This window comes from Pipistrellus kuhlii, unplaced genomic scaffold (assembly GCF_014108245.1).
Source record: "Pipistrellus kuhlii isolate mPipKuh1 unplaced genomic scaffold, mPipKuh1.p scaffold_m20_p_3, whole genome shotgun sequence".
NCBI lineage: Eukaryota > Metazoa > Chordata > Mammalia > Chiroptera > Vespertilionidae > Pipistrellus > Pipistrellus kuhlii.
The window spans coordinates 149,394,935-149,415,087 of NW_023425529.1; the positions used below are offsets into that span (position 1 = coordinate 149,394,935).

Here is a 20,153-nt window from a genome sequence, read left to right on the forward strand (position 1 = left end):
CACCCACAGTTGAAGCCTAGTTCCCATAAGAGCCTTAATGAGCAATCAGCAGGGACATGAGGCTATTCCCTCTCCCGCCCCCATGGGGCTTGACAGTGGACCTTAGACCATGTCTCCCACCCGGCAGGGCTTGACAGGGGACCTCAAGGTGTACTTCCCATCCTGTGCTGGGCTAGGGGACCTTGGGCTACTCCCACCACCTGGCAGGGCTTGACGGGGCACCTTAGACTACATCCCCCACCCAGGTGGGGCTTGATGGAGACCTCAGACCTCACCCCCTGCCCTGGCATCAGGCCAGGGAACCTGAGGCCACGACCCCTGCCCAGTGGGGCTTGATGGGGGACCTCAAGGTGTGCTTCCCATCCTGGTGCTGGGCTAGGGAAATTTTGGCTGCACCCCCATCTGGTGGGGCTTGACAGGGGACTTCAGGCTGTTCCCCCCACCCTGGCACCAGGCAGGGGACCTCAGGCCATACCTCCCACCCAGCACGGGCCATGGGACCTGAGGCTGCGCCCCCTGTCTGTCTGGGCTTGACAGCGGCTCTCGGGCCTTGCTCGCCATTCAATGGGGCTTGATGAGGGACCTCAAGGTGCACCCCCAGTGCTGGGTCAGAGGAACTCAGGCCAGACCCCCTCACCCAGCGGGGCTTGTCAGGGGAGCTGAGGCTGTGCATCCCTCCGTGTGCTAGGCCGGGGATCTGAGGCTGTGTGTCCCTCCCCCCGCCTGGTGGGGCTTGATAGGGGACCTTAGGCCATGCCTCCCACCCAGAGGGGCTTGACAGGGGATCTCAGGCTGTGACCACACCTGGTGGGGTTTGACAGGGGACCTCTAGGCATGCCCCTGCCCCAGTCTGAGCAGGGAGACCTCAGGCCACGCCCCCTGTCCTGGCACCAGGCCAAGAGGCCTGAGGCTATGTTCCCTGCCAGGCAGGGCTTGACAAGGGTCTGGGTCTATCCCAGTGGGGGTGGGGGGCGGCCAGGTCTGGGTCTCACGATATTCTGAGGTGTATGTGGGTGGGCGGGGACTTGATTCTGGGTCTTGTAGTGAGCCCCAGACTCTGACAGGAGGAAAGTTTTCATATACATTTTACTAATTTTCTTTCATCTCTGACACTTCTCTTATAGAGAAAGGGCAAATAGAAATATTAAATTATTTCCTCTAATTAATCCCCTTTTAAAGAGCATGAATTTTGTGCACTGGGCCAATAGTTTCAAATAAAGGAAGCCACTTTGAAAAAGTGGTCAGATTCCTTGGGAGGAATTTCTATAGATCAGTTTGGTTCTCTTGAGAAACCTTCCAAAGCTTCCAGGTTGAGTTAGTTTATTTTTAGAAAACATGTGATATATTTACATACCAATAAGTTTATATACAATGTGCTGTTACTGTTTCCTACGTATTTGTCTCTTACATGAGAGGAAATGTTCTGGAACATTCCTGGTAACAATATGGTGTATGAGACTGAGAACCAATTTTAAGTCAGATAGAACTGGCCCTACCATTTATTGATCATGTAATGTAAACAACCATCTGGCAGCACAAAGCAGGTGCTCAGAATATTTTTGAATGATTACATTGTCATTTGACCCTATGACTTTTAATTCCTTTGAGTGTCAAATAAAGATGACACCTGCATGGGAGCAGGCAGACAACTGAAGACATGATAGAATGATATGGATGAGCAGACAGTGCCTGGCATTTGGTGGCAGCATTAGCAATGTTGAGAAGCAGATTGATTCAGGATGTGCTCTGGAGGACCTTCTACTGGGTTAGGTGTGAAAAATAAAAGAAAAAGAAAAAACAAAAGTCACTCCATCTTGGTTTTAACATTCCGTTCCAAATGCTAGGTATGATATAGGAAAAACTGGAATATATGCTCCTAAGTAAAGTATCTAGTAATCAGTTAGGTGCAAGTGTTGCAGAAGACCAGAGAAAACCAAGGACGCTTCAAAGAAGAGAAGGGACTCTGTTTAATACACTGGTGGACTCAGGGAACAGCCTTCCAAATCTGAGTGAAGAAACAGGCATTGGAACTTTCCTTATATCTCCCTGTAGACTTTGTCCCGCAGATATGGATTATGCTTCTAGTCCTTTTCTTGGGCCTTGCAAGAAGGCTCCCAGGTGTTGGGGGTCTCTGGGCCATATCTGATGGTCTGCCCTGGCACCAGTGTTAATAACCCTCCCTCTGGGGCAGTGCACTGTCCACAGCTCCATGGTCTCTGTAACCAGCTCTGCAAGACAAGTATCTGGGAAGGAGGTAGTGACTGAATTATAGGTTATCAAGAATGTACACTGAGCTTGCTGGCATGGATTCAGATCACTATCCCCCAAATATCAGGGTTACATTGGAATTAATCTTTTTTAGCCTTCTCACAAGATTCTGGCTCTATATGGACTTGCCTTCTCTACTTACTTTATTATTGAATGTGGGTAGCCAACACCCTATTGCCTAAAGTTTGAAGTTCTCAATTGCCTCTCTCCTCATGGACTCGTGAAAAATGCACACATCATCTGGACGGGTTGAAGTAACCCAAAGAGACCAAATGATTCTTGCAAAAACCTTGAATGACATTTTCAGGGATGCAAGCCTAGCTACTTCCTAAAATGCAGGGTCAGAAAGTCCAGCACTAAAAGATCTCTGAGCCAGAGGGAGAGGTTGGGAAATGAGGACGGTAAGAGGAGAAAATGTAGAGAAGGAATCAGGATTGGTCACTACCTCCCTTTGTTTCTTCTTGCTGGCAGTGACAAAGGGAAATTCATATAATGCACTGTTATGCCCAGATTTCGTGATCCCCAAATATCACCAGGGAGCCGAATCTGATGCAAAGGCAAAAGAGCCATTTATTCAGGGCTAGCCAGAGCTCTGTCTCACTTACACTGACAGCGGGGAGGCGGAAGAGAGCGTGCTTCAACAGATCAAAGGGTTTTATAGGGCTCTGGGGGAGATGTGGTGATGTCACTTCTTTGGCTGACCCTGATTGGTTGGGTGAGGGCTAGGGTCCAGTTACACAATGACATACAAAATGGAGGATCAGGAGATAGCCCCGCCCTGCCCTTTCAGCACCTTCCCAATTCTCTGGCTCCTTTCCTTGTTCCATGGCCCAGGTGAAACAGTGGTGTAACCACAGCTCTTTTTGATATTTTCTGGTGAGAAACAAGTGAGACTCTAGGTTTTTGTGGATTCTAAAAATCTTTATGGCCTTTTTGATTCATTAGGACCTTGCACTACTCTCAGTTAATCATTTTGTTTTCTTTCCCAATGATACTGAATTTTTGGACTGGAACTCAGATTCTTTGTCCACCGGAATTGAAAAATGAATCCATGGACAGAAAGTGGTACAGCAAAGGTGAAGATTTCTTGAAGAACAAGAATAGACTCCCAAGTAGGGAGGGGGAAAGGGTCCCAGTGAGTACCTCTTCCCAATTGCTTATAAAGGCTACAGATCCTGGTGTCTTGATATCCCCTCTGATTGGTCACTAGTCCCTTAGACTGGTTACTATAATAACTCCTGGGCTCAAAGGTGGAACCTCACATGGGACATGTGAGGTTCTTCCCCCTTTCTCCTCCCCCTTCCTTCTGAATGAAGGACTTCCTTCTCTTTATTTGTAAATGTGACCTTCCTTGGCTACTTCCAGTTCCCTTGTCTTATGGAAATATACCAGTTGCTGCCTCCTTGTTTTATGGAAATATAACTGCCCCTGTCTTCCTTGTGTTATAGAAATGTACCTTCTCCCAGTCTGCAGCCCCGAGCTTTTCCAGGACCCCAATTTTAAAAAAAATTCCTAAGCCTGCCTGTGTTCCCCCCAAATCCCTGCTTCACCAACAGATGTGTGTGTGTGTGTGTGTGTGTGTGTGTGTGTGTGTGTGTGTGTGTATTTGTTGTTTTTACATGGTCTTCTGCTGACAGGACACTGGCAAGTAAAAATAGCAAGCACATAGGCATCTGTGTCTCTATTTAGAAGTATCATAAGTAAAAAGAAGGTGCTCCTTCCCTGGGGTCCCTTTTTATTCCACTTAGCCTGACTACTGTCCTGAACTGGCAAACACAGATAACAGCTTTCTCCCCAGCCTCTGAGAAGCATGACGGCATAACGACAGTTGGGGTTGAAGAGCCTAAAGCTGCCACACAAACACATTTGCTGTCCCTGGGGAAATGGAATGTGAATTGGGTTTTCTGAGCCTGAGAAAGAGAAGACTGAAAGTACTTTAACGTAAAATCTTGTAGCATATGAAAGTGGATGGGTGTGTTTTTTTCCTCCTGAACAGAACAATGGTTTTGAATGCTTACAACAAAAGATTGAAAGTAGTTTTTAGGGTGAAATAGGAATTTTTAGGGGTGAAATAGGCAAGTTTAGGAAATTGTAAAAATGAAGGGGTCCAGGGGAAAATACAAGGCCACAGAGTTGCAAAAGGGTACATTTCCATAAGACAAGGGACCTGGAAGTAGCAAAAGGTACACATTTATAAAATAAAGGAGGAAGAAAAGCCCAGAGGGATAGGAGAACAATAGGGAGAGGAAGGAAGGAACTTCCCAAACTTCGTGTGAGACTTGAGCTCAGGAGTTGCTATAGTGATCAAATCAAAGGGGACTAGTAACCAATCAGGGGATATTGAGGCACAAAAAAATTGCAGCCTTTATAAACTGTTGGAAAAAGGGACTCTTTCCCCCTACCCACATAAGAGTCTGTGCTTCTCAATAAATGTCCACCTTTGTTATACCACCTTTCACCCATGGTCTCTTTCCTTCTTCAGCTCCACCTGATAAGAGCCTAGGAACCATCCTGCCCAGGGGAACACCGTGTGGTGCCCATCCAAATTTCCCGTTTCAACATTTAAGTACTCTTAAAGCAGGAAATCTTTTCCCTGCACAGCATGAGAAAGGGAAACCCTCGCATGCTCTACTGAGCACATGTCCATGCGTCTGTGTCTGGGGATAATAAACACGTGCCCAGTAAATCTAGCCCTTTACCTTTTCTGAGTGCAGGAAGCAGGGCTCCTGGGGTTCCCCTCAGTGCCTCTTTTTAGGGGCACTTAATATTTTGGGTCACATCAAGTTAGAATGTGCTTCTTGGCCCCTTTTGAAATGCTTGGCCACTTCTGTTCAACCAGCATAACTTACTCATCTCTCATCAGAGAGGGAGAGGCATGGGACCTAGGTTTATTGAACACCTACTATGTGCTGGGCCCTGAAGATAGGCAAACTAAGATTGAGAGGCATGGCCAGGCCTCTGGCCAGCCTGACTCTAAGCACCACCACCAGCCCCTCTGTGGCACACTCCGAAGCCTTCAGAATGTGCAGTCCCTAGCTTTTCAGAGACTCTCTCTTCCCGGACTATTTGTTCCAGTTTGATGGTGACTTTATTTAGGTGATAACAGAAGCACCCTGCTGTTTTATGAGGTGATAATCCAAGCCCTGTGTGGATAACTATTCTCTTAGGTTGAGTGGTTTATCCTGCTGATAAAAAAAGAGGTAGATTATTGTTCGGGAAACATCCAAAGTCTTCTGTTCATTCCTGCTTTAGATAAGCACACTGGCTTTTAGCAGAGGCTTCCCCGGAATCCCAGATCTAGAGAAGCCTGCAGGGCCTCCAAGCAGAGCCAAGCGGGTGAGGGATTGTTCTTCCCTTGCAGTTGGCTGAGGCTGGAGGAAGTCACCTGCAACTGTGGAACCTGGTTCCTTTCCTTTCATCTGAACATCTACAGGGATTACAGGGTGATCAATTGTTTCCTAAAACCGCCCTCCCTACCCCCCACAGGGACTGTTCTGGTTTGAGAGTCCTGTATTCCAAAACCCTCAGTTCTGTCTTAGCAAACCAAAATGGTTAGTAATCCCAATTAAAACTTCATCTGAGCCGGGACTGGTTTGGCTCAATGTATAGAGCGTCGGCTTGGGGACTGAAGGGTCCCGGGTTCAATTCCGGTCAAGGGTATGTACCTTGGTTGCGGGCACATCCCCAGTAGGGGGTGTGCAAGAGGCAGCTGATCGGTGACTCTCTCTCATCAATGTTTCTAACTCTCTATCTCTCTCCCTTCCTCTCTGTATAAAATCAATAAAATATATTTTAAAAAAATCAACCTTTTAAAATAAAATAAAATAAAATAAAACTTCATCTGAAAGAAATCATCCAAAGACAAAAAGGACTGGGAAGCAGAAACTAAAGCAGAAGTGTAGTAAAATAATAATAATAATAATAATAATAATAATAATAATAATAATTTACTATCCCTAGGCATTTGAAGCCACTTGGATATTTTTCATGTATTTCCTGGTGACCAAATGGGATCTTTGGAAGGTCCAGAAAAACAAACAAAAAGTCTATTAAATGGGGACTGGATAAATAAAATCAGGAGCCTCCATCACTGAAATAAAAAGCAGTCTTAAAAATGAATAAGAGTTCATGTTGCATAATCTCCAAAATTGGAAAAATAAAATAAATCTCTTGCATATATAAACCATTTATGGAAGGGTACTACTAATTTGTTATTGCTGTGTAAAATGTTATTACAAACTTAGTGGTCAGAACAATGCACAAGTACACTCTCGAAATTCCCGTGGGGCAGGGGGCAGGACATGGCCAAGCTGTGTTCTCTACACGGTGGTGATCAGGTGGCAGTCAGGACTGATTCTCATCTCAAGATGTGACTGGAGAAGGATTCGCTTTCAAATTCACATGGCTGTTGGCAGAATCCACTTCCTGTGGTTCCTGGACCGACACGAGGTGCCTGTAGGTTTTTGTCACGTGGGTTTCCCTAGCATAGCTGTTCGCTTCCTCAAAGCAAACAATAAAGGAGGAAACTCAAGCTGAGAGCTGCATTCTTGTACAACTCAGTCATGTAACTGGGTGGAGACTGACTTTCTTGTAAAATTTAACAAGTACATGGATTACTTTTATTTATTAAAATACAGCATTCAATAACAAATTTCACTAATTAGCTAAGAGTATAAAATATAAGACCAAGGACAGTGCATTTTGATCAGTTGATAATCATCATCATCACCTCTTATCCTGGTGTTGCAGAAGATCAAAGAAAACCAAAGACGCTTCTAAGGAAGAGGAGGGACACTGTTTAATATGCTGGCGGACTCAAGGAACAGCCTTCCAAATCTGAGTGAAGGAACATGCATGGGGCCCTCCCTTATATCTCCCTGTGGTCTTATCCCACAAACATGGATTATATTTCCGGTCCTTTTCTCGGGCCTTGCAAGAAGGTCCCCAGGTGTTGGGGCTCTGCAGGCCATATCTGGTGGTCTGGCCTGGCGCCAGTGTTAATAACCCTCCCTCCGAGACAGTGCACTGTCCACAGCCCCATGGCCTCTGTAGCCAGTTCTGCAAGACCAGTAAGTGGGAAGGAGGTGGTGACTGAATTATAGGTTATCAAGAATGTACACTGAGCTTGCTGGCATGGATTCAGATCAATATCCCCCAAATATCAGGATTACATTGGAATTAGCCCTTTTTAGCCTTCTCACCGGCACTATATGTGGTCAGTGACAGCTCAGCACCAGTGCCTGGCCATGTAGATAAATTTCACTTGTACATGAAAATCAAGGTATGTCTTATGGCACCTTTAAGACTTTGTGAACAAGCTCTATTGTCATCTTTTAAAAACATTGTTATGACATATTCACTTGATTGGGGAGGGTATATTGTGGTAAATGGTCCATTCAGTATTAAAGAGTAAAGCAGATCAAATATATTGATGATATATATGAGGAGACTACAAGTTCACCTACGGATGGGCATCAGGATGTACTAAAAAGGTGCCTAGAAAACAAACTACTATTAATATCTCATAAATCCCTCAGGTGACCCACAGACCACTAACATTGGCATCACCTTGGAACTTGTTGAAAATGTAGAGTTTCTATTCTTATCCCAGACTGAGTGGATCAGAATCTGCATTTTAAAAAGATTTAAATGCATATTAAAGTTTGAGATGTTTGGGGATGGACCACTGCACACTAGTGTACAATACACACTCAGAAAAACTTATCACATTTTCACAGGAAATATCTACCCAGGAATGCTTATTACTGCTTATAATAGAAAAACAAAACTGGAAAAATACAGCTGATAGATTATCTGTTGAAAATTGCAAAAAAAATTGCAGTGTATTTATCAAAGGAACACTACAAGAAATTATACACAAACTACAGCTACGTATATCAGGGATATACATATAAGTGGACTTATGGATAAAGCCTAAAAAGATGATCCCAAACAAAACAAAATAAACATTAAAAAAAAGTTGCAGGAAGGAACATAGAACACAATATTATTTATGTAAAGTTCAAAGACTAGGTGTATAGATGCATACATAAGTAATGGAACAAGCCAGATAACAAATTTAAGACAGTGATTTCATTTGGGAAGAGGAGAAACACAATTAAGAAGGAGAAACAAGCCCTAACTAGTTTGGCTCAGTAGATAGAGCATTGGCCTGCAGATGGAAGGGTCCCAGGTTTGATTCCGGTCTAGGGCATGTGCTTTGATTGTGGGCACATACCCAGTACGGCATGTGCAGGAGTCAGCCGATCAATGTTTCTAACTCTCTCTCCCTTCCTTTCTGTAAAAAAAAAAAAAACAAAAAAAAATAAATAAATAAAATATATTTTTTTTTTTTTTAAAAAAAAGGAGAAACAAAGCATTTTCAGTATGCCTTTTTCAGATTGGGTGGAAGATACATAGGTGTTAGCTATATTTTTCCTACTTTTTTATATACTTGAAACATTTCATAACAAACAAGAAAAAATATTCAGCTTTTCCAGATGATGCCAAATTGTTTTCAAAATACATGTGCTGATTTCTAATCCAACAAGCAGTGGAAGTAGGGTTTCCATTACTCCACATCCTCACCCAGTCTTGGTTGATCAGTTTTAATTTTTTGCCAGTCTGTTAGGCATGTATGACATGGTATCATATGGCTGTTTTAATCTTCTTTACTCACTTTATAAATGAACTATGCCTATTGACTATCAGTTTTCCTGTTCTGTGAATTACAGCTGCACATAAAAAAAAAATTTTTCTTATTGGCTTATAAGAAACTCTAATTAAGTGCACTAAGAATGCAAGCTGACATCCTTGTAACTATCTCTCTTAAACCAGAGAGAGCAAAGGCTAATGGGAAATGTCTAGTGGGATTCTGGTTACAAATTGGGTCACCTCTTAGGTTTACCATTCAGTCAATATCTTAAGGTATGCCCACATTGATGTGACTCTTCTTTATTTAAAAATACAGTAAAAGTAATTAATTAAGCAACAAAATGCATAGGATTAGAAGCCCTATGTTTCTCCATGGTTACATTTTACTTTACAGAGCTTCACAATTTTATTCATTTTTTACTATAATTTTGTGTGTGCTTTTAGGGGGGAAAGGATGCTGGGGGCAACTTTGACATAAATTAGCAACCAGATTTTGTATTAGTCTTTTTTTTTTTTTTTTTAAGTGACCTTTAAGAAAATGACAGTTTTGGGAAATTACTTAATGAAAGAAATTCCTTTTTTTGTGTTTGATATAGTACTTTTGTAGCTGTCACTGTTTATATCCTAAAAGAAAGGCACATTTTTTAATTTAAACTGAGAGGAATCAATTTCTTTAGAATGCTGGAAAATCCTTGTGCTTAAACGATTAGAAAATCTCATTTATGTGATGGATGTTCCTTAGAAAAATTTTGGTAGCAACCCAAAGAGAGCTGTAGTTCCATTTATAATGGAGAACGTGGTATCGCTTTGGTGAGTGAGACCTATTACTTTAAGTAATAACGGGCTTTCTCTCAGCCCCATAGTGCAACTGGGATTTTTAAGCATTGCAAAAGAGAAATTCCACAGACAAGTGCTATTCTGCTTAAATCTGAGGTCTAACTCAGATTCCAGGAACTGGCTGTATTGCTCTAAGATTTCAGCCATGTCTGTAGCCTTTAAGGACCCTTGACCATTAGGCCAGACATTCTCATCCTGGAATACTGACCCATGAGGGTTTTATTTTGTTTGCTCTTTGATTGTTTTTTTTTTTATTATTATTATTATAAATCCATAGATTTAAATATATTTACTGTGCTGTATGGATATTCACATGGTAATAACCAGCTCCTCAAAGGGGTAGTATTAGGAGGTGGGCCTTTGGAAGATAATTAGGGTTAGAAGAGGTCATACAGGTGGAGCCCTTATAGATGGGATTAGTGCCCTTATACGAATCACCAGAGAACTTGCTTATTCTCTCTGCTGTCTGCCATGTGAGGGTACAAGGAGAAGGACTCTCACCACACCTGACCATGCTGGCACCCCGATTTCAGACTCTCAGCATTCAGAAAGATCAGGGATGTCTCTTGTTCATAAGCCACCCAATCTGTGCTATTTCTGGAACAGCAACCATAATGGAGTAAGACATTGGTTTCTTTTTTTCCATGGTTCTTATTAATGGTCTAATTTCTTCATCTTTGCCCAGTAGGAGCTAATTCAGTTAGGTTCTTTTGGTGTGAACAATATATCCAGGCTCATTCTGTCTATATCCTGCCTCAGACCTAGAATAATTTATTTCTCACAAGATCCCTGGTTCCTTTTATTATTTATGGGCCACATTCTGGGCAGTAGTGATATAATGGTAAATGGGTTGGTCATTGTTGCTAGCCTTTTCAGTGGTCATAGAAGGAAATAATATGTTTTTCTTAAATACAAAATGCAGCATCAATTCATTATACTATTTACAATTCAAATCAGGCCTATGAAGTTTCCTTGTATCGCCTTTCAACTATGCTGAAAAAACTCACATAATTACTTATTGTATACTTTGTATACTGTTCATAAAACATACGGAAAAATCTCAGAATAATTATATTCCCATTGCCTCCCACAAAATAATTGCTGGAAACAATTTAAGACATTTTTTATAGTCCTTTTTACCTCAGAGCATGTCCTAGTAGGGTTAGGCAATGAATTTACTCTTGTTCTTTAATTTTCACCTGAGGATATGTTTTTAAAATTGATTTTACACACACACACACACACACACAGAGAGAGAGAGAGAGAGAGAGAAACATCAATCGGTTGCTTCCCCCACCACACACCCTACTGGGAATCAAACCTGTAGTCTAGGTTTGTATCTGACTGGGAATCAAATCCACATGCAGTCTTTTTGGTGAATGGGACAATGATCCAAACAACAGACCCACCTGGCCAAGATTGAATTTATTGTCTTTTAAAGTCATTTGGAATAACTCTTATCAGCGTGGTTTTTGTCACAGAGACACATAGTTAAACTATTCATTTCATTTTACTTTCAATTCTAAGTCATTACATTTTAATTTATGTAAATGCTGTTGAAATAAACTATCTAAATGGTTCCAAAGTAAAAACAACAATGTAGGATGTATTCAAGGCAGTCTCTCTTGTATCCCACTGTGGTCTGGTTCCCCTTCAATCTGTCTGGACCTTGCACGCATTATACTAGTAGTCTTTTCAAAATGCGGCTCCTGTCACCCCTGCTTCCTGCTTAAAAGCATTCACTCACTGCGTCAACCACTTTACAACGGTCTGCTTGGCTCTGCGTGAGCGAGCCCTTGCCTACCTCTCCAGCCTCATTCTCCATCCTTACTCTTGATGCTCCAACTAAAACGAAATGCATTCAGAGCCTTGAAAGTACCAAGCTCAGCAGCACTTTTGAGTTTTTGCCAATCTCATTCCCTCTGTTTGAAACACTCCATTGCCTGCATTCTGTCTGGGAGTCTGTCTAAATCCTACTCACCCTCTGCTATCAGCCTGATAGCTCTCCCCCCAGGCAGCCTCCACCTGGACTAGAGTCCTCCTTCATGTGCCCAGGGCCCTCCACAGACTTAACATCCCACACACTGTTCCATAATTGCCTGCTCATGTGTCTCACTCTCCACTGAAATGGAAGCTCTGTTAGGACAGGGATTTTGTCTATTTGGTTCACCATTTTAACACCAGGGCTGACAATCTTTTCTTTGTGAGCAGCTGGGGGCTTTTGTGCATTCTACATCCTGCACAATCGCACAAGCAGCCCTGCTTACCACGAAGTATTTACTCATTAAATATCTATTGAATTAATTTAGTGATCCCCTGTTTTGGCACTTACTGGTACTTACTAATAGCTTTATTGCTGATTTTCTTTTCCTCTTTTTCCCTTTTGAAGCATCCTTTAACAATTAATTTCTCTGATGATGATGGCTGTACCCTTTTCCAAACAAACAAATGGAGGCTTGCAGGCTAATTTCATTAGGGAAGTCACACAGCCCACACCCTCACAAAGGTGTCCCTTAATCTACCAAAAAAGGAATGTGCTTTTTATTTGAAATGTGACTCCTTCTACTCTCAGTTCTCCGAAGGAATGAGCGGTGTAGAAGAGGACAGGATGGAACCATTCCCATTTGCTCTGCAGACAGCAAGCCCTGAACTTCACCTGCTCCAATGGGTGAGGGAATTTGGAAGCATCAAGATCACAATCACTGCTGTGAAATTTCACTCCCATTGTTCCTTTTGTAAAGCGCCCTGCTGCGGCCAATCTTCCTGTGGAGCTCAAAACCACCTCCCTTCCCCTGACTTCCCAAGGGCTCTGCCTCCCCCCGACAGGATGCTCTCCACAAAGAGAACCTTTAGATGCATCAAAGAAATAAGTCACTTGAGAAATAAGTCACAAAACCTCCTTTCCTCCACATCGTGGAAAGAATTGTCATAATTGAGGTTCTTCAAAATACCAAGATATTACTTTTGAATACTTCTGCCCACATCCCATTACAATGTAGCCTTGCAGATAATGAGGGAGGTGCCCCGGAGTGCCACATTCTAAACACCAGATCTATTCCCTCAGCCTCTGGTCACCAGTCTTATGCCCTTTCAGGAGGACCTAAGACACAACAAGTCTGGAGAGACTGCACTGATGAAGTATTTTTGGAACTCTGTTTAAGGAACAGAAAGAAAGACTTTAATATGTAGTGAGGAGAGAATCTGGACTTAAATCTATCTCCTCTTGAAGAATTCTTCCCAAGGCCCTGTATTGCTTCCTGAACTGTCTATATGAGCAAGTATCTTGTCTTTTAAAGTCTGAAATGACATCATCAAACAAGCTCATCTCTAAAAGAAGATAAAAACTTGTATAACTATGGAGGTGGTCAGCTGCCATTCAACATTTAGACGTGTTAACGGTGATAATAGCAGTGAGAGCAATATTTTATCGACTTCAAGAATTGAGCAAATACATGAAGGTGAAAATATCCTCTAAAGGGCAGATTTCAACAAAAAACTTAATGGCTATGGAACAATCTTAATCTCCCCCATTGATTATTAAAATCATGTTGTGTGGCTTCAGCTTGCATCTGCACAGTGAGAACTCCTTGTAGTCAAAGGAATTTCAAAAGCTAATGAGTGACTAGTAAGTGTGCCTCCATTCTAAAACCCAAACTTGGATAATTCAACATGTTAGATATCTCTTTTCAATGTATGCCAAGCAGAAGGTTTCAAGGGTCTTTAACTAGCATGCAAATCCCACAGAGAAAAGCTGATGGCATGACAACAGGAAGGTTCAAGAAGAGGACTACCTTTGGAGAACCAAGAACCTGACATATTATTTTAGTCACCTAATCTACCATCTTGAGCACTCATTCTACAGCTAAGGCCTTTGCTTCATCTATGAAATAGGGATGATAGGCTCTGGTCCGTAGTTGAGTTGGTTAGAGCATCGTCATGATAATGCCAAGGTTGTAGGTTTGATCCCTAGTCATGGCACATACAAGAATCAACCAATAAATGCATAAATAAGTGGAACAACAAATCTATATATCTTCCTCTTTCTCTCAAATCAACAAATAAAAAAAATTAAGTAAAATGGGGATGGTAAAAAATGTGTATGTTTATGTACTAGTATGTATGTATGTATGTATGTATGTATGTTCATAATATATGAAGAATATTGTGCATAGTGCCTGACAGATACAAGGGACCTAGCAAACTGTTGTTATATTTTATACAGCCACAATAAGAAGCCAAACTAAACTTGTAAAAAGACAAGTCCAGTGGAGGTAGCAGGGTCCTTGCCCCACCAATCAAGGAGAGGAAGCTACTATTTATTTGGCCTTAGTGGATGTCAGGGTCTTTGATGGGCATGATCTCACTCAGTCAGTATAACAGCCTAGTAAGGTGTGGCAGAGAGCACTTCCAAAGCCGGCCTGCTGACATAAATGACTGTGGACTTGCTCCTATAGCACATTGCCAGCTCAGGGTGATTGAGGCTAGGCCAGCCACTGAGTTAATCTCTGGGGCATCTTGAATGTTTTTAATAAAAATTCAGATATTCCAGAAATAGTTTTTAACTCTGCAGTTCCTTTGTACATCTAATTATTTCCCTGATTCCACATTCATAAAATATGGACCTTAGCTTCTCTGCTTCTCATTTTGTTTGAGCACACTACAAAGAAAATCAAATTTTAATAATGACCATTATTATATGTTTACATATAATGAGGCTATTTTCATGTTCTCACAGATGGCCTGGAATAACTAAACATTATTACAACCAGTTCGTATAAATGTGGAGTGTCTCTATTGGGTTTCTTTGATCTCTATCAATAAAATATTATTGTTTTTGACAATCGTGTTTTTAATAAACTTTATGCTACACTGAAAATTTGCTAGGATTGTAAATTGCTCATGGGTTTTGTTTTTGCCATTTTGGAAGGGAGTGAGGAGAACGATTCTGATGGTGAGAATCGTCCTTGCTAGAGGTTAATAGATTTGGATTGCTCATTAGTTAGCTGGGATCTAAGAAAGTTAAGAGGATGCAAAGTCAACCTTGAAAAGAATCTTGGCTCCTGGTTGTCTCTTCAGCTCATCTCCTATCATTGCTCTAAACATTTTTCCTCCACCAAGTGTTAAGAGCTCATATTCTTAATTCTTACTTGTGTCTGTACCTCAAAACAATGTAAAGCTACCCCCCCCCCCAAAAAAATATATATATATATGGCAGCCTGCACTAAGGTAGTATCCAGTTGGATAGAGACTAAGTAAGATTAGGAAACTAAGTATGACCAGATCCTGGGGCCTAGTGTTCCCCATCTAAACTCTGTCCCAGCATAGAGAAGATCCTTTGCTATCTGCTGCATTCATCTGCCCATCCTCTTCTGGCACTGCCTTGGGCACAGTGAACCCCAGGTACCCTCCATCACTTACAGTTTGCCACTTGTTCTACATTCACCTCCAAGAGGCTCTATTTACCTGGGATGCTTTTCTCCCACATCTAACTTCTGTCGTTTTCCAGAATGTTGCCTTACCTGCCTTCCCTAGTAGAGTTCAGCACTTTTGCCTTGCTTTGCAAAATGCCCTTTAAATACCTTTCAGTTATGACATAGTTGGGTGAAAAAATAATTATTTTGTTCTTGGCACTGGAGTTCCTATTAGGGAAAGGACTGTTTTTATCGAGGAAGCTGTAGCTAACAGAAAATAAGGCCTTAAGGATGGGCCAGCAGGAACAACACACAGACAGATTAAAGAGCTGTGACTCAAAAAGTCAGTGTGGAGCTGGGAGAGAACAGAGGAGGTTGGGTGTGCTGGTGGTGGTGGTGGGGGGCTGGAGGGAGGGACTGAAGAGATCAAAAGCTCGTGGTAGGAAGTTGAAATGTAGGTTGCCAGAATCAGCAGATGGTTTTATGAAAAGCAAAATCTAATATTTAATTTAAATCTATCTACCATGTGCTTGTGAGACACAAGCCTGCATGCCATTCCTCCCTCTCATTCCCAGGGAAAGTCTGCTCCTTCTGGTGGCATCCTGTGAGCAGAACTTCAGGGTAGGAAGGAAACAGATCTGTGACCCATATTTTTAGTTGACACCAAGACAGCGAGAAAGGGGCAGACATCAAAGAATACAGAACAAAGAAAAAGAAATTCCAAAGAAACTGGGTCATCCGAGTTGGTAAGGAAATTTAGAGAAAGAAATAGAAATAGCATCCTTCCCCATTCCAAACCCCTGCCTGCCTTTCCCACTGTGAACCATAAACCAGTAATTTCCCACCTGTGAAATTAGACAGATAAACTTGATGGTCCCTCAGGGCCCTTCTAGCTTTAATATTCTATGATTCTAAGCTTTTCGCCAAGCTTGGGGAAACTGGTAAAACTTATGTCCTGGTGTGAAAAAATATTTGGTGCTTTGAATTAACTTGATTAGGCACTGGAGATGACATAAATAATGACAATCGTTTCACACTTCTGTGAGGAAAAAAAAAAAAAAAGAAGTAAATTAAGAGAAGTATTTTCATAGAACCAAACAATGGCTTACTCAGATTCTTCCAGCAGTTGTGTAGCGTCTGCTCTAAAAATTACAATATGTTTTGAAATACCTGCTTCAGTGTATATGCAATATGTGTCAAACATTTATGTAATTATGTTATTTTAAAAAATGGTTCCAGTATCTGTGGATAAAAACAAGCCTATATAAGCAAAAATATTAACGTCCCATTCTCTCCAAACCTGGCATGTTAAAGTTGATCAACATAAGCTGTCAGGTAGCAACCCAAGATAAGGGCTTGGTCAAACCAATTGATTAAAATGTAATGATTTGGAAGGAAAGTATTATATTGTTTATCTTCCAGAGGTAATTATCTGATTGTGTTTAAGTAGCGTTAGTCACAAAGAACTATTGTTGGGAAAAATCGGTGTGAGGTGGTTGATTCTACTCTACACAAATGGAAGGTCTGTCTCGGAATGGGGAAACTGAGGCAAGGAGAAAAAAGACACTTGCAATCTCTCAAATGAATAGATATTGATGTAATTACGTTAACCTGCCATTGGTCATATATTAACTAGATGTACACAGAACCAGTGGGGGCCATTCTAGAATCTTGGGCACCACGAGTGAAAGCTGAGCCCACAGAATCTGGGAAACAACCTGAGTTCAAGTGTGACTCTGACACTTACTGGTTGTGTGATCTTAGTTACTATCCGTGCTTCAGTTTATTCTTATGTAACACCGGGTTATAAATAATAGCTCCTAACCCTTGGGTTTGTCTTGGGGGGTTAAATAAATTGATACAAATCATGTATCACTGTGCTTATCACATAGTAAGAACTCTGTAAATATAAGCTATACTTTTGACTTAAAAATTTTGTCAGAAAGAGAAATTTAGATAGATTATTAATTGCAAAAAAAAATAAGCAAGTGTTCTTTTTTGTGACACAGAGAAAAATAAAGAATGTAAAGACAATATGATATAATAATAGGGGGAAATATAGGCGCCTGAGCAGACAGAGGGAGTTACTATGCGTTTCTGGTCTACTGTAGTTCAGACAGTGCGCCAGACATGTGGCAACTCACCCAAACTTTCTAACACTGTGAAATGTAGTTGATAATCTCTGCCTTGCAAGTGAAGGGCTAGAGGGCTCAGGGATGCTCAGTCCCTTAGCTAAGATCACAGAGCCAGTGGGTGAATGAGTCAGGATGAGACTCAGGTCTGTTGACTCAAACTTGTGGTGTTTACACTGCATCCTGCATCTGTCCTCAGATGAGGTCGTGGCAATTTGAGGCCAGCTGAGGGAAGCAGGAATCTTTAAACTCTATGGTCTCAGGCCACTTCACACTCATAAAAAAGTACTGAGGGCTTAAAGAGCTTTGGCCATTGTGATCAACATGTAGCATCTAAGAAATCAAAGATACAATAGTAAGATATGTACACATATAATACCTTAATTAAAAAAATGAAAAAAATCAAAGATGAAAAAATTAAAGTTATTAACTTAAGAATGACAACAACAAACCCATCATATGTTAGCCCAAATAATATATATTGCTGAAAAATAATTACATTTGCCAAAGTTGAAAATATCTGTGAGAAGAGGGGCATTGTTTATAGTTTTGTTTTTTTTTAACCTTTGCACACCCCCTACTGGGGATATGCCCGCAACCAAGGTACATGCCCTTGACCGGAATCGAACCCAGGACCCTTCAGTCCCCAAGCCCAACCTCTATCCATTGAGCCAAACCGGTTTCAGCTTTTTTTTTTTTAACTTTCTTGATCTCTAAAGTGTTATTTTGAAATAAATGATTAGAAAACTTCAGATTGATGCTCAGATAAACTTGGTAAATAAAATCCTAAATTTATATGATTTGACTAAATATAAAAATCTACCTTTTGAAGTGTTTTCTTTGTGTGGGAAGGGGTAATAGGCAAATGCTGCGAATACAAATAGTGCCACAGGAAAAATATACAATCTGGATGAAAATGTGTATGGGTAACAAGAGCTAACATTTATTTAGTTTTCACTCTTATATGAGGTATTCTTCTTTTTTAAAAAAAAATATATTTTATTGATTTTTACAGAGAGGAAGGAAAAGATATGGAGAGTTAGAAACATAGATGAGAGAGAAACATGGATCAGCTGCCTCCTGCACACCCTCTACTGGGGATGTGCCTGTAACAAAGGAATATGCCCTTGACCGGAACTGAACCCGGAACCCTTCAGTCTGCAGGCTGATGCTCAATCCACTGAGCCAAACCGGTTTTGGCCGAGGCATTCTTCTTAACCTGTGCATGGATCCAAGTCAACTGCAATGGGATGCCTACATTACTTGGGTTTACAGATTACTGCATGTCACTCAGACAACACGAAGTGCTAATCGATGTTAAAGCTATTATATTATTAAAATAACAGATGATAGAAATACTAGCAAGACATATTCATTGATTATAGAAGCAGTTCAAATAGTGGTTAAAATTATAGAACCCGAGACATATTGCTCCAATTCCACTTTATTTCCACTGTTTCTTACTTGTGTGACTTGGGCAAGTCCCTTATTCTATGTGCTCCATTTCCATCCGTAAAATGGATATAATGATAATACTTTCTAATTCATAGGGTTGTAGCATTAAATGAGTTCATACATATGAAGTGCTTTCAGCCAAGTATTACAAAGGATTTGCTATCATCACCATAACCATTACCATTTCATGTTTATAGTGTCTAATGGCTTCTTTTGATTCTGGTTTGAAATTTCTTCCTTGTAGTCTATGTCAAGCTGAGCACGGAATAAAGAATTAAGCACAAGGGTCGAAACCTGTTTGGCTCAGTAGTAGAGCGTCGCTCTGTGGACTGAAAGGTCCCAGGTTCGATTCCGGTCAAGGGCATGTACATTGGTTGCGGGCACATCCCCAGTAGGGGGTGTGCAAGAGGCAGCTGGTCGATGTTTCTCTCTCGTCGACGTTTCTAGCTCTCTATCACTCTCTCCCACTCTCTGTAAAAAATCAATAAAATATATTTTTTAAAAAAATTAAGCACAAGGACTGCCTTTCCAAGAGGGAACTAAAGCCTCATGGTTTCTGCTCACTTGGGATCCTTCTGATACCCAAGGGGATTTTAGGTGAGATTCCACTGAATTCCTGGTCTGGAAACTACCTGGCGCTAGAGACGAGAGCCGCATCCAGAAGCTCCCACCTGCACTTCGTCCACGTTTCTATTCCCCAAAACGAAATCAAGCAGCGGTCTCCATGTTGAAATGTTATCACCATATACTCACTCAATTGTAATGGGGTATTCCTTCCATTCATTGTTCATTCTCCTTTTCCCTTCTATTTGGCCATAAACTCCATTTAACCAAACAACTCACAAAGTAACATTTTACCCTTTCTTGTCAATTTCTCCCTTTACTTCCATTCTCCCTGCAGGTTTAAAACAAATGAATATCTGTTGGAATAAACAAAACTTCCCTCAGCATTCTGCCCACACACTCTGTCCCTCATTTCCCAGGCAGGTATAGTCTCAGGTTCTTGTCTTCTTTATGCATCAGTGCTTACGGAGGGTTATTTGTAGCTCACAGTGGTCTGAGTAATATGGAGATACTAGAGGCTCAATGCATGAAATTCATCTAAGAGCAGGCCTTCCTTCCCACAGCTGCCTGCATGCCGCTTCCCTCTCGCATCCAGGGACCCAGACTTCCCTTGCAGCCCCTCCCCCACTGCATCCAGAAGGACGTCGGGTCTAATTAGCATATTACACTTTTATTATTATATTTATTATTATAGACTATAGATTTTGTAGCTCGGAGGGCAAACAAAGAAAGTGTGGTTAGCAAGTGAAGTTGTAGCGTGATCTAGAGATTCTTTTTTTATGAGGAAGAAGGATTGCAAAGCCTGCACAGATTCCTAAAGCAGAGGAGCCAG

At 41.4% G+C, this 20,153-nt stretch overlaps 1 long non-coding RNA gene across 1 annotated transcript; it reads left to right on the forward strand.

The window, feature by feature from the left end:
• Positions 1–1,909: 1,909 nt before the first annotated feature.
• Positions 1,910–14,049, forward strand: LOC123653097. The gene is made up of 3 exons (XR_006742726.1): positions 1,910–2,048; positions 5,410–5,415; positions 14,038–14,049. It is a non-coding gene; the product is annotated as an uncharacterized LOC123653097 (long non-coding RNA).
• The last annotated feature ends 6,104 nt before the right edge of the window (positions 14,050–20,153 follow it).